The following is a 14,099-nucleotide window of genomic DNA, read 5'->3' as shown; positions in this document are numbered from 1 at the left end:
GAGAGAGAGAGAGAATGAATGGTGTGGTATGTCACGTAATTTTGTTAAAAAAGTAAACATCTTGGTAATTTTTCACTTGAAATTCAGGTCATCTCTCTTCCTATCTGTTATTGGGCTTTGGGCTTATGTCTTTATTTGTTTAAATCTTTTAAAAGGTAGGTTTTCTGGTTTTTGTAACTGTTTGAAGTAGTGGGATGTTATTTTCTAGTTTTTTTTTTCCCTCTTTTTAAATGGTGGGCCTCTTAGCCCGTTAAGGCCCATGATACCTGGACCGCTTAAAAGATTTATTTGTTTAAATCTTTTAAAATGTGAGTTTTCTGTTTTTTACAACTGTTTGAAGTAGTGGGATACCATTTTTTTTTTCCCTCTTTTTAAATGGTGGGCCTCTTAGCCCGTTAAGGCCCATGATACCTGGACCGCCTAACCTTACCTCATTTCCGTCTATCTCGCATGAATTTTTAATTTTATTTTTTGAAAAATTGAATTGGGTTTGGCCCACATAAGGCCTGAACCGGTCGCCATATTTAGCTCTTCATTTTCAAGCGGCGCGGCGATCACAACCCACCTCATCAATCCTTAATCGAATTCCGGGTAAGCTTCAGATTCCGTAGAAAACATGTTGTTTGATTTGTCTTTGTTGTTTCGAGTTTTCGAGAGCAATGATGAACAACATGTTAATCAATTTGGTTGTGATGTGACGACTGTTGAAGTTGGCTTGTTTGCATATCTTAGATTGGCCAAGTTTGGGCACATTGTAAGAACGGGTTGCAAGAGTTTAAATGTTTCATTTGATGCTATTATAGACGGTGTCAATGTGGGTCTCAGCAATCAACATTATTTCAGCTTTATTCAGGTAGGGGAAATTGTAACTCCTCACTATCAGTATCTTTGAATTTTTTTTTTTTTTTCCAGATCAGTTGTCAATATAATACATCTTTGTTGTAGCTGAATACTGCTGTGAATCGATTACAAAAAAAATGAGTCCAGCAAACAGATTGCCACTTTTTATATTGCACAAAAGTCGCACGATTGGTGGCCCTGCTCAGAATCCTAAGAACAAGGCCTTGTTAGAGAGTTGGAAAAAGGCCAATCAAAATAATAAATTTTGGTAAGTATCTACCTTCTCTGCCGTTTAACTTGGGTTGATATAACTAGAATGACATTCAATCATAATTGGTATTGTTCCTTGTTTGTTGTTGAATTTTTTGTACCTATTCTTCACTGCAGGTTTGTGTGACCTAAATAATGGTGGTGAGCAATGTCTTAATCCTGCCTTTGTCCATGCAATAGCAGTTCCTGAAATTGATATGCATGTTAGACAGATCAGACAAGGTTTGTGTCGTGGCTCGTGGTGATGGTGCAGTTGACGTGATTAACATCGAAGCTGAACATGATTCTGTAAGGTCAAAAGGTTCTGCAAAACCTCGGAAAGGACCTCAATCAAGATCCAAAGACACCTATCTGGAAATCCAAGATCAAAATGGAAGAAAGAGGTTGCATTCTTATCAAGCGGTCATACTTCTGCTGTGTCTTGCATGCAAGTAATACACTTAAATGCATTGGAAGAAAACTTAAGTACCACTTTCTTGACTAATTGATTTCCTTCAGGGCATTCTCGTGATTGGGGGAAAGAGGAAGATTTATAATTTCAGGCGGAAACGACAAGCTGGTAAAGGTCTGGAATTGGACCAGGTATCTTGATGCAGAACAAACTAGCGGCACTGGTTGTCTTCTACATTTGACCATCAACCACAGCATGAAAATGAGTGATTTTTACATCATCACATATTCTATTTTCCTTGTAATTACATGGGCAACTTCTTATCATTGATTGACGTCTTATCAGGTCAACCGGCTGTGTACCATTCCAGCTGATACAGAAAACCGAGATGTTTGTGATACAACTAAGGTGGTAAAGGTCTACATTGTTGCATAGATGAATGCCGCCAGTCATTTTTATTTTTCACCACAAGCTCCAAAATCGTAAAGTCAGTAACCAATGGTCTATGACTGGAAACCTCAATTCTGACTCTCCCCAAATTTGTCTACCCTGTATCCTGTGCTGAAAAGGTGGTCTTCATGATCCCCATTCTCAGCCTGCTGGACATAACCAAGCAACCTTCAATTTCAGGGCTCACCCTGTATAAGGTTTATATATAAGCTGCGGATATCTGTAATCTGTCACTAATCTGTCACTGTATTACAACTTTACAAGTTATTTATTTTGTTTAGAGAGGTTATTTTGTCTCAGTAAGATTTGTTTTAGGTTACATACTCGTGTATCCATGATGGCATTGATCCTTGTTGTGGAGAAAATGTTTGTCTAAAATTAATCGAGTAACTCAATGCAGTTGTTAAAACTCTTGGTGTGACCAAGTGTTCTATGCGTCTAACTTGTGGTTTATATCATTTACATTTCTAAAACAGAGCCGAACTTAGCCAGCTATTCACAAATTACAACAATGTTGCTACCATCGGCATCTGAACCATGCTCTAAATGAAGTACATTACTCGACTTCTCGATTGCTTTAAATCACCAATTTTCTGTTGGATAATAGTCGTGCGGCTAGATAACGAAGATTTGGGTTTAGGACTAATGCTCCAAGAATCTAAAACGTAGGAATGGAAAGAGCTACTGTGGCGACTCGTTTTATAAAGATGTGTTGTAGACTTGTAGTTGTAGGGTCGTATTTGGGTTTTGTTGAAAACAGAACAAGGTGGTCTGTTGGTTAAAGACGTGACTCCCCCAACCGCAACTTAACTTAGACTTCCCGCAAAAATTTCAAATCCTTATTGTTTAGGCAAAGCCATAAAGAAACTCACAGACACCAACAGCCCAACTTCCACACCCTTCCAACAACCACACTCCACCTCCTCCTCTCTCTCCATGACACAAATGGAGTTTTAGGGTGTTTCGTATAAAACCAAGATTGACAAGTAGAGGGAGACAGATCCATTCACAACTAAGGTATTGGGTTTTCAAGGGAAAACACCAATATCAAAATGATGCAACCTGAGGAGGATCATCGGCATCATCTATGCAGTACCTGTGGTGATGCCAATGGGGAGGTGTTTGTGGCTTGCCATGAGTGCCGTTCCCCTATTTGCAGGGCTTGTTTTGATGATGATGTCAAGGAGGGGCGCAAGGTTTGCTTGCAGTGTGGCACTGCGTATGATGGTATCTATTTCACTTGGATTTCTATGTCTGCTTGCTATTTTGGTTTTCTTTAATTGAGAACCAAATTGTAGTTTATGAGATCATTTATATTCTTCAAGATAATTCTTGGAATTCGAAAGGTTGTACCTTTTCAGTTATAGTAACAGCTGGTTGATGATACTGATTAGTTCACATGTTAGGAGGTTGTAATCAAAGCTCTTGTTTCTCCCTAGATGACTTGGGGTTGTTATGTGTATATGCATGTTTGGTACTTTGGTTCCACTATGTGCTAATATGATTTTGGGAACGATGCAAGGAGAAACATAAACTCAATTCTGCAGAAAGTATAAAAAATGTTCTGAAACTTTGTTCTTTTTAGTTGAAAATATATTTTGGAAGAGGATAAGAAATGGTTTTGATTTTTTTGTTTTTTTTGGTGAGATTGACATATATCTTTGCTATGGTATGCTATTACATAATCTCTGACCCATAATTTCTAAGCTATAAGATGCCTTTTGTATTATTCAGAGAAGACACTGGCTGAGCATGAAACAAAAGTATCAGGCACTCGATCAACAATGGCATCTCACTTGGAAAATCCTAAGGTAAGAATGTCTATCTATACTGGAGGGAGATGAGTTTTTCCTGATACTTGTTTTTTTTAAGATTGATAAGTTTTCCACTGCTTGCTAATACTTGCATTCATTTAACAGGATGTTGGAATTCATGCTAGACATGTCAGCACTGTGTCTACAGTGGATAGTGGTGAGTTGTACCTTCTTTCCTTCCTTGCATAGGTTTTAGTCCCTTTGTCTAATTCCCAATATCAGTGATTGATTTTTCTTCTTTCTATGTTTGAAGAATTAAATGATGAATCTGGGAATCCAATATGGAAGAATCGAGTAGAGAGTTGGAAGGATAAAAAGAGCAAGAAGAAAAAGGATGCGCCTAAGGCAGAAAAGGTGGCTGAAGTTCCACCTGAGCAGCAAATGGCAGAGAATCTGTAAGTAATATTAAAACTTGGGTGGCTTGTTTAGCAATAAGAAGTAAGTGATTTGAATCATGGTCTTTTTTTGCAGTGCCCCAGAAGCTGCGGAACCACTTTCAATCGTTGTTCCACTTCCATCTAATAAAATCACACCATACAGAATTATAATAATCACGCGACTGATCATTCTTGGTCTCTTCTTCCAATATCGAGTCACACATCCTGTTGATAGTGCTTATGGTCTATGGCTCACTTCTATCATTTGTGAGATCTGGTTCGCTTTTTCTTGGGTGTTGGATCAATTTCCTAAGTGGTCTCCAGTTAGTAGGATTACATATCCTGAAGTTTTATCGGCCAGGCACGTAACTAATATACCAAATGATATGTGAATGTGTTACAAAGATGATGTGAGAAATGATTGTATGACACTATGACTTCCTTGGCAGATTCGAAAGAGAGGGTGAACCTTCTCAGCTAGCTCCTGTGGATTTCTTTGTGAGTACAGTCGATCCATTGAAAGAACCACCCTTGATCACTGCCAACACTGTGCTTTCCATTCTTGCGGTTGACTACCCTGTGGAGAAAGTTTCCTGCTATGTGTCTGATGACGGTGCTGCAATGCTTTCTTTTGAATCTCTCGTAGAAACATCTGAATTTGCAAGAAGGTGGGTTCCATTCTGCAAAAAATTCTCGATTGAACCACGTGCACCTGAGTTCTACTTCTCACAGAAGATTGACTACTTGAAGGATAAAGTGCAACCATCTTTCGTGAAGGAGCGCAGAGCAATGAAAGTATGCACCTAAAGGCTGAAGAAAGTTTATATCTTACTTATAAGGATACAATGACTCTCTTTCTGTGTCATACATAGCTGAATGCTTTAAAACTAATAATCATTACATATTTAACAGAGAGACTATGAGGAGTTCAAGGTGAGAATGAATGCTTTGGTAGCAAAGGCTCAAAAGACACCAGAAGATGGCTGGACTATGCAAGATGGAACACCTTGGCCAGGAAATAACTCACGTGACCATCCTGGAATGATCCAGGTTAGTCAGCCTGTAGTTTGTTTAGTTCCAGTTTCTGAAATTGTGCCATTTCATGAATGCCATACTTCTTTATTGAAATCTATGCTCATTGATAATTCAAAAACATTTGTCAAGTTTTAGGCCAGGATCACTTGATACAACTTCTCTTCTTCAATTTTCTCAGGTTTTTCTTGGACACAGCGGTGCCCTTGATATTGAGGGAAATGAGCTTCCTCGGTTGGTTTATGTCTCCAGAGAGAAAAGACCTGGGTACCAACACCACAAGAAAGCTGGTGCTGAAAATGCCCTGGTATATATTTTTTTTAAGAGTACTAATAACCCATGTGAGTGCTATAAAGTTTCGCTTAAGCTTGAATGATTGGCTTGATACAGGTAAGGGTGTCTGCAGTTCTCACAAATGCCCCATACATCCTTAATCTCGATTGTGATCATTACCTTAACAACAGCCAAGCAATTCGTGAGGCAATGTGCTTCTTAATGGACCCGCAAGTTGGTAGAAATTTATGTTATGTGCAGTTTCCTCAGAGATTTGATGGCATTGATCGAAGTGACAGATATGCCAATCGCAATACAGTTTTCTTTGATGTTAGTTCATTGCTCTCATACATGTTTTTACTTTTACTAGTAACCTCCTGCACAGTTGAAAGGATTTGTGAAAGTTTTGAAAATCTTTAATTCTGTAATTTCAGGTTAACATGAAAGGCCTGGATGGTATCCAAGGGCCAGTATATGTGGGGACAGGTTGTTGCTTCAATAGGCAGGCACTTTATGGCTATAGTCCTCCTTCTATGCCAAGCTTACCCAAGTCGTCGTCCTCATCCTGTTCTTGGTGTGGCTGCTTCTCTTGTTGCTGCCCCTCTAAGAAGCAAGATCTATCAGAGGTCTACCGCGATGCAAAAAGAGAGGAGCTTGATGCTGCTATATTCAATCTCAGGGAAATTGATAGTGAGTCTAACCTTTCAATGAAGCTAGATATAAACAAATGTTTTGTAAAGCTTTTAGTATGTATAACATAACTTTTGGGATTTATGGTGCAGGCTATGATGAGCATGAGAGGTCAATGTTGATGTCCCAGACGAGTTTTGAGAAAACTTTTGGCTTATCAACTGTATTTATAGAGTCTACACTAATGGAGTATGGAGGAGTCGCTGAATCTTCCAACCCATCATTATTGATCAAGGAGGCAATTCATGTCATTAGCTGTGGTTATGAAGAGAAGACTGCATGGGGAAAAGAGGTAGGAATGTTTGTTACAACTATATGGTGTGGTTCTTGAAGTTTCTGAAACATATCAGTGAATTATAACATGCCTATTGATGAATATGATACTACTCATACTAGTCTTGAATCTTGATAGTAATTTACATTCTGGCTAGATTTACTTTTTATTGAACTAAAATGGTTTATACTATCTTTTTTTAGATTGGTTGGATTTATGGATCAGTCACTGAGGATATCTTAACGGGTTTCAAGATGCACTGTCGTGGATGGAGATCAGTTTACTGCATGCCATTGAGGCCTGCATTCAAAGGTTCAGCTCCCATTAATCTTTCTGATCGTTTGCACCAAGTTCTCAGGTGGGCACTTGGATCTGTGGAAATCTTCCTCAGTAGACATTGTCCTCTCTGGTACGGGTTTTCAGGAGGCCGCCTTAAATTGCTTCAGCGCATGGCATACATTAACACCATTGTTTACCCCTTCACATCCCTCCCTCTCATCGCTTATTGTTCACTACCTGCAATATGCCTTCTCACAGGAAAATTCATCATCCCAACAGTAAGTTTGTTCATGCTTTATTTTCTTAGATTGACAGAAAAAAATGAAAAGGACTTATAATTATCAGAAGCAATTGTAAACTTAGAAACTTAGCATTCACTATTTTTCGAGTTAGAAGTAACTGTTAATCATTTCAAAAAAATAGAAAAAAAGAGTAACTGTTAACTAGTAAAAAGTAAGGTCACCCTAACTTTGCTTCTGTCATGTCATTAGCACAGAGAACTAATCATTGTTGTAATTTGATGCAGCTTTCGAATCTAGCAAGTGTTCTGTTTCTTGGCCTCTTCATCTCCATCATTCTCACTAGTGTGATTGAGTTGCGATGGAGTGGTGTCAGCATCCAAGACTTGTGGCGTAATGAGCAGTTCTGGGTCATAGGAGGTGTTTCAGCCCATCTCTTTGCTGTCTTCCAAGGTTTTCTTAAGATGTTAGCTGGTGTGGACACCAACTTCACCGTCACGGCTAAAGCAGCCGAGGATGCAGAGTTTGGAGAGCTCTATATGATCAAATGGACTACACTTCTGATTCCCCCAACTACACTCCTCATTGTGAACATGGTTGGTGTTGTTGCTGGATTTTCTGATGCACTAAACAAAGGTTATGAAGCTTGGGGGCCACTATTTGGCAAGGTTTTCTTTGCCTTCTGGGTGATTCTTCATCTCTATCCATTCCTCAAAGGTCTAATGGGACGCCAAAACCGGACTCCAACCATTGTTGTCATGTGGTCAATTCTGTTGGCCTCTGTCTTCTCTCTTGTTTGGGTCAGGATAAATCCATTCGTGAGCAAAAATGATAACTCATCCCTTGCTTCAGGCTGCATTTCCATCGACTGTTAAGTCAGTAGCCATAAACAAAGTTTTCCATAGTTGTATGCATTATAGTTTTTTGGTTGCGACAGAGGCCAGAGGTGCAAAAGAGATTCGAAATCTAGTCTTGGCAATGAAGGTAAATGCTCTCTGTCATTAGAGCTATAACTCTACGAATATTGAGATTTCTGTGATTCACATGTTCATTTTATTGTGGAGCTATCAGACAGATTACTATTTTCTTGGTTAGAAAGATGTGTAATGTGAAATTGATTTTTCTTTTTGGATTTTGAACTAAGCATTTGTGGGAGCAATATCAATGTAAAAAGAGATTGTAATTGTTCTTCTAATTCCATAATATGAATTGACATGTCTCATGTGCATTACTATCATCTAGTCCCAATGTCCCATCACTTCTCATTTTTGCATGTAAATTTCCCAAGGCCATTAGCTGTACCATCACTTTCTTGCACTTTCTTATGATATGACAAAGTCTTGGTAGCCATGTATGAATGGAATTAAGGGTCCCCTGCGGTCACTCTCAAAGTCTCTAACATTGCCCGAATTAGATCACCACTAAATTCATGGTGATTCATATTATTGATCTTAAGGTCTGAAAAGTGAAACTCGAGGTTTCTATAATGTTCATCAATATTAGCAATGTGTAATAGTGGTTCATGAAAGACTATGATCATGATGTAGGGCCTTGCTAGAACTTCCTAATTATGGTTTCCTTGTCCTCCTGAGGGCCTCTAATTATGGTTAATCAGTACATTTTAGTGACCAAACCCATTTAAAAGCGATATTATTTTAGGACCTCTAATCATGGTTAATCAGTACATTTTAGTGACAAACCTATTTAAAAGCGATATTATTTTACTGATGAGTAATTCGTCGTTAAAATTATGTTTAATTACGTATAAATTTTGAAAAAATTCATATGTTTGTGTTGTCTACATATTTGCAATTTAATCTATGTTCCCGTTTTTGTCCAATAATCGCCACACACATAATCAATCTCATCAATTCAGCCATATTTAACATCACAACATCAAATTGGTAATGATTATCAAAACACATCGACCAAATCCACAAATACAAAGATCATTATATGCTAAAACTAAACTGTAATGTGTCCAAGAGTTAGTCCAAATAACCAAACTATAAGTAGAAACCAGGAAGACAATTGTTGCTTGCTTAGTTTAGTTGCATACACTTGGATTTTGAGACACATCGCACGCAACGTCGCTGCCGTTTATGATTAAAAAGGAAACAACGAGCTGGACACCACGCAAGTCCCAAATATTTTGCCTTTGCGGCCTCTAACGTAATTACTCATTTTTATAATACTTGATTAACAAATCTGCCCCTTAACTTATTATATAATCACTGCATTAGCCTAGTTGATTGATTCCTTGACCCTTGTTCCTATTTCAACGGCAGAGCATTACATTAGTTTAGTTTAGAACTTTTTATGTTCGAGATCTTTCAAGTTTGTTTCTTCTTTTTTACAATGTTGATGACTAAAAATTTGCAGCGAATGTGCAAGAGCATGCGGAATTTTGCATTTAATCTACTAAATTGTATGATTTGTAATTTTGTATCATGCCTAAATTAAAGGGTTAATAGTCGATTGTTTTTGTTCATAAGCTGAGACAACGAGAAATACAGTATCTTATTTGTAATTACTACGTCATTTTAGTATCATATATGTTGATTATAGATTCTTGGGTCAAGACGGATTGAACTGCAAACTCAAACACTTTACAATTAGCTTAGACAAAACATCCAAAATGTGAAAATTGAAAGATGAAATGGAAGGGTGAGATATCCTTTCCTTCCTCAAAATAGGAAACCCTACAAGATGAGCAGAGGCTAGGGAACAAAGGATAGAACAAAACCAAGTTTTCCATTGTGAAAATGAATCTGAACTCTAAGGGCAAGAAGGTAACATTAACTAAACACACACACCCTCCTAAATCTGATCTTGCTCTTCTTCACTTGTCACTGTACACTCACAGACAGTCACTCAATTGACTCAAATACTTCACACCAAAGCACACACACTTCCCCATTGCTCTTGTCCAAACTCCAAAGCTCCCCCCTTCTCAGTCTCTCAGTCTCTCTCCAATGGAACCACCACCTTTACTCCTCACTCTCCTCCTCCTCCTCCTCTCCTCCACTACCCTCTCCGCCAAGACCACCACCACTCCCGCCCTCCCTCCAACTCCACCCCCAACTCCGCCCCAACTCACTCTCCAACTCCCACTACCCCCTCAAGCCCCTCCTCAAGCTCCTCCTCATCATCTCTAGACCCCAAACAAGTAAGAGCCCTCCAATCCCTCAACATCCCAACTTCCAAAGACCCATGCACCCAACTCCACTCCAACACCACCCTCTGCGACGCGGCCAAGCCCTTCCGCCACCTCCTCTCCCTCACCCTCGCCAACTGCTCCGACGACGTCGCTCTCTCCTTCACCGCCCTCAAGTCCCTCTCCACTCTCCAATCCCTCCACTTCCTCAACTGCCCCATCTCCCCCATCCGCCTCCCCTCCGATCTCGTCTCCTCCCTCCGCTCCTTCTCCGCCATCTCCTCCCTCCGCCGCCTCACCGGCGTCTGGCTCGCCCGCCTCCAGAACCTCACCGATCTCACCGTCTCCAACGTCCAAGTCAATGCCAGTGGCCCTTTCGTCATTCTCGGCAACTTGAAGAAGCTCAGGTCCGTCACCATCTCCCATGCCAACCTCACCGGTAATGTCCCCAAACACTTGAATCTCAACTTGACCCAGATCGATTTCTCCGGTAATGAACTCGAAGGAAGAATACCCAGTTCCATTACTCTGCTCGAAAACCTCCAAAGCTTGAATCTTTCGTCCAACACACTCAATGGCGAGATACCCACTTCGTTTGGGGACCTCATTTCCCTCACAAACGTTTCTCTAGCTTCGAACTCATTGTCCGGGCCGATACCCGAGTCCATTTCAGCCATTCCCGGGTTAGTACATCTTGATCTGAGCTCGAATCAGCTCAATGGCTCAATCCCAAAGTTCCTGTCTGATATGAAGAGCTTGAAGCATTTGAATCTTGCTAACAATAACTTCAAGGGAGTCATTCCTTTCAATGCGTCGTTCATTAGTAAGTTGGCTGTGTTCAAGATTAGTAGGAACAGCAATTTGTGCTACAACCATTCGGTTCTTTTGTCGAAATTGAAGCTCGGCATTGCTCCCTGTGATAAACATGGACTGCCATTGTCGCCTCCTCCGGCCAAACAGGACAGTTCGGCAGATGACAGCAGTGATTCGGATTATGATGACAGCGATGAGGATAGTTCGAATCAGAGTGATCATCATCATGGGCCGAATAAGGTTGTTCTTGGTGTGGCAATTGCGCTTTCTTCCATTGTGTTCCTCATCATTTTCTTGATTCTTTGCTCAAAGTGGTGTGGGTGAAGTTGAGGTAATTGGTTGAGTTGTTTGTTGTGATTAATTTCATTGTCTAGGAGTTTAGAGATTAGGCAGTAAAGATTGAATTTTTGATTTATTATACTTGGTAATGACTTGGAAGAGTAGACGAGAAGGTGAGAGAGAACAAAAAGGAGGGAGAGTGATCATTAATTTGGAGTGTTCTATTTTTATCATTGCTCTGATGAGGTTGCTGGAGAAAAGAGCAGTTGGTTTTCCATTATTACCCACTTGAATGTATTATTTCTTTGCCATATCTATGTATGTATTTTTCTTCAGCCACAAGCATTTACTTTCTTTCTTTTTTCCCCTTCCACTTTTTTCTCATTTCAGCTTTCTTTGAGTTTGCTTCTTCTAGTGTGTATGTACATTTAAGGAAGATTGAAAATGCAAAACCTCACAATGAGATCACTCATAGTTCATTAACAGTGAACCTTGGATTCAAAACATATTTCCTTTACATGTGAATACTTGTGAACTTTGGAAGAAACATATTAAAGACTTGGTATAATTGGTTACAATCCCAGTTGTCAAGAAGTCATGACCTCCTTAGGCAAAGCGCTCATGATTCATGACATAGTAAGTTTTATTTGCATTATTATAGGTAAAGGAAAGAGAGTCTGAAACAAAAGCTTTGCGTTATTTTGTGTTTAGCTCACAAATAGAACCACCAGAAAAGAATGTACAAATTAAACATGGATCCTAAAACATTCCCCTGCAAACAAATAGAAGAGAGATTAAGCATTCATAGAGATGAGTTCTACAAGTCTCAGAAGCCTAATGATTTTAGATCCTCTTGCACTTCTCTCTCAACGTTAGACGCTCTGCGAGTCATTTCTACTGTCCTGAATGTCTTTGCTTTAATCATGTCCGCAACTCTTTGAGTTAATTGATCCACCAGTTCCTTAATCTGTAGATAGTCTGCAGCCGTTATGAGCTTGAACAGAACATCTTGATCGACGCTAAGAAACTCAGCGTCCCACTCTTTGATGAGTTGATCTTTAGTGCCTTCACTAACTGCATGCTTATTGCACCAGTCCACCACCTTGCCTAAGATTTCTGCCTTAACGTTTGGCACTGTAATCTCAGTGGACGACGAGCTCTTAATGGTTTTAGAGTGTAGTGCTGCAACTTCTTCAACTTGGAATGTTTCATTATCAGAACTTCTCAGTTTGAAAACTCTTGACAAGATGTTGTTGAAATATAGGAAGTATGTGAAAAGAAAGGGTTTAAGTGAGGGAAAACGAGAGTTTGGTATGCTGATAATTGAAAGGAAATCGGGTTATGAGAAGGTAGAGGTTGAGTAATATATAGAGACATGTAAGACAAGTCTAATCCAAACCGGAAAAGAAAATGTGTTTTGGAGATAACACGGATCTCTAATTTTGCTTTCCTGCTCTATTAAGGAAAATGTGATTTATAGACTTTAAAAAGTTGTTGTAAGGAAAAATAAGATTGAGATTTTTGAGTTCTGTCAAAGTCTAGGATGGCTTAAACATTATGAGTTAGCAATGTGAAGATTCTCGTAACAGATCAAAATTTTGGGAAAAAACAAAAAAAACAAAAATGCTTTTGAAACCAAAAGTTCTCAGGTGAATTCTTACGGAGTTGGAAGATTACATCGCATTTTTCTGTGTGCTTTTTTCTCACTTGCTTGCATGAGCGTGAGCAGAAGTGTGATGTGCATCTCTTGCTTGCAGCAGTCTGAGCATGATAAGACTCGCTAGCTTCGACAGACGTGTATATCTTGAGCCTGAGCTAGCTCTACTGCGCCAACGTCACCCACAGCAGTCCAAAAAGAAAATCTCGAGAATGTCATTGAAAATGTGGTAATTATTATATTTCTTTTCTACATCCGTGAATTTACAACATAAAATTCTCACTATACTTGCAGTACAGAAATCCTGCATCACAATTAACAGCAATGAAATAGGAAGCATCTCAGACCAGAAAACGAACAAGAGGTGGAATCTTCAAGGAAACAGCAGAACCTGGACAAACTGATAAATCCATGCTGGTCGGAAATAATTTAACAATCATCGAGTTAAACCCTAAACCCTTATCATGGAATTCTACAACGGACCCGACTTACCCGACACAACATCTCTCTCACTCATAAAAAATTTGGTCTGAGGAAAACAAATGGATTAGATTCAAGTCAGTAACCAGTGAAGGGTTTAAGAGGAACAGAGTTTAGGGTTTCATGTCGTCCACGTAGAGCTCCTCGTATTATTGAGGTTAATTGGCATCCTCCAATCCTTGGGTGGGTGAAAATTAATACTGATGGTGTGTGGCAGTGGGCATCAGGACGAGCCGGATATGGTGGTATTTTTCGTGACTTCTATGGTTCTTTTCTTAATTGGTGCTTTTGAGTCTAATCTTGATATTCTTAGCTCCGTTGAGACTGAGGTCATAGCAGTAATCCAAGCTATCGAGTTAGCTTGGGTTAGAGAATGGAAACATATATGGCTTGAGGTGGACTCGACTCTTGTTCTTCAATATCTTTGGGATCCTCATCTTGTTCCTTGGTGGTTACAGGTGGCCTGAAGTAATTGCTTGCACCACATCTTACATATGCATTTTCGGTCCTCTCATATTTTCAGAGAGGGTAATTAAGTGACGGATGCGCTTGCTAATATTGGGTTGTCATTGACTGGCATGTCATGGTGGGATAATCCTCCTCCTTCCATTGTTGATTATTGCCGGCGAGATGCACTTGGTCTCTCGAATTTTCGTATTTGTTAATGTTTTTGTCATATGTTTATTGATGTTTTTTATGTGATTACTTGTTTTTCTACAAAAGAGGTTATTTGTACTTTATGGCTGATATTAGTCTAGTCCTCCAACTTCTTGTATCTTTTTTT

At 39.4% G+C, this 14,099-nt stretch overlaps 2 pseudogenes across 2 annotated transcripts; both read left to right on the top strand.

Moving 5' to 3' along the window:
* The first annotated feature begins 616 nt into the window (after positions 1 to 616).
* On the top strand, positions 617 to 8,162 carry LOC101313783 (annotated as a pseudogene). Its single transcript, XR_184369.1, has 17 exons — positions 617 to 853; positions 1,072 to 1,108; positions 1,228 to 1,537; positions 1,609 to 1,724; positions 2,969 to 3,178; positions 3,686 to 3,762; positions 3,871 to 3,922; positions 4,019 to 4,160; positions 4,237 to 4,503; positions 4,592 to 4,937; positions 5,055 to 5,192; positions 5,356 to 5,481; positions 5,565 to 5,777; positions 5,882 to 6,137; positions 6,230 to 6,429; positions 6,615 to 6,968; positions 7,217 to 8,162. The product of XR_184369.1 is annotated as a cellulose synthase A catalytic subunit 8 [UDP-forming]-like (transcript).
* A 1,742-nt stretch (positions 8,163 to 9,904) lies between these two features.
* On the top strand, positions 9,905 to 11,469 carry LOC101302625 (annotated as a pseudogene). Its single transcript, XR_184211.1, has one exon. The product of XR_184211.1 is annotated as a probable LRR receptor-like serine/threonine-protein kinase At4g36180-like (transcript).
* The last annotated feature ends 2,630 nt before the right edge of the window (positions 11,470 to 14,099 follow it).

This window comes from Fragaria vesca, linkage group LG3, assembly GCF_000184155.1.
Source record: "Fragaria vesca subsp. vesca linkage group LG3, FraVesHawaii_1.0, whole genome shotgun sequence".
Classification (NCBI taxonomy): domain Eukaryota; kingdom Viridiplantae; phylum Streptophyta; class Magnoliopsida; order Rosales; family Rosaceae; genus Fragaria; species Fragaria vesca.
Note: the sequence above shows the minus strand (reverse complement) of the source record. Positions and strands in the feature narration are given on the sequence as shown.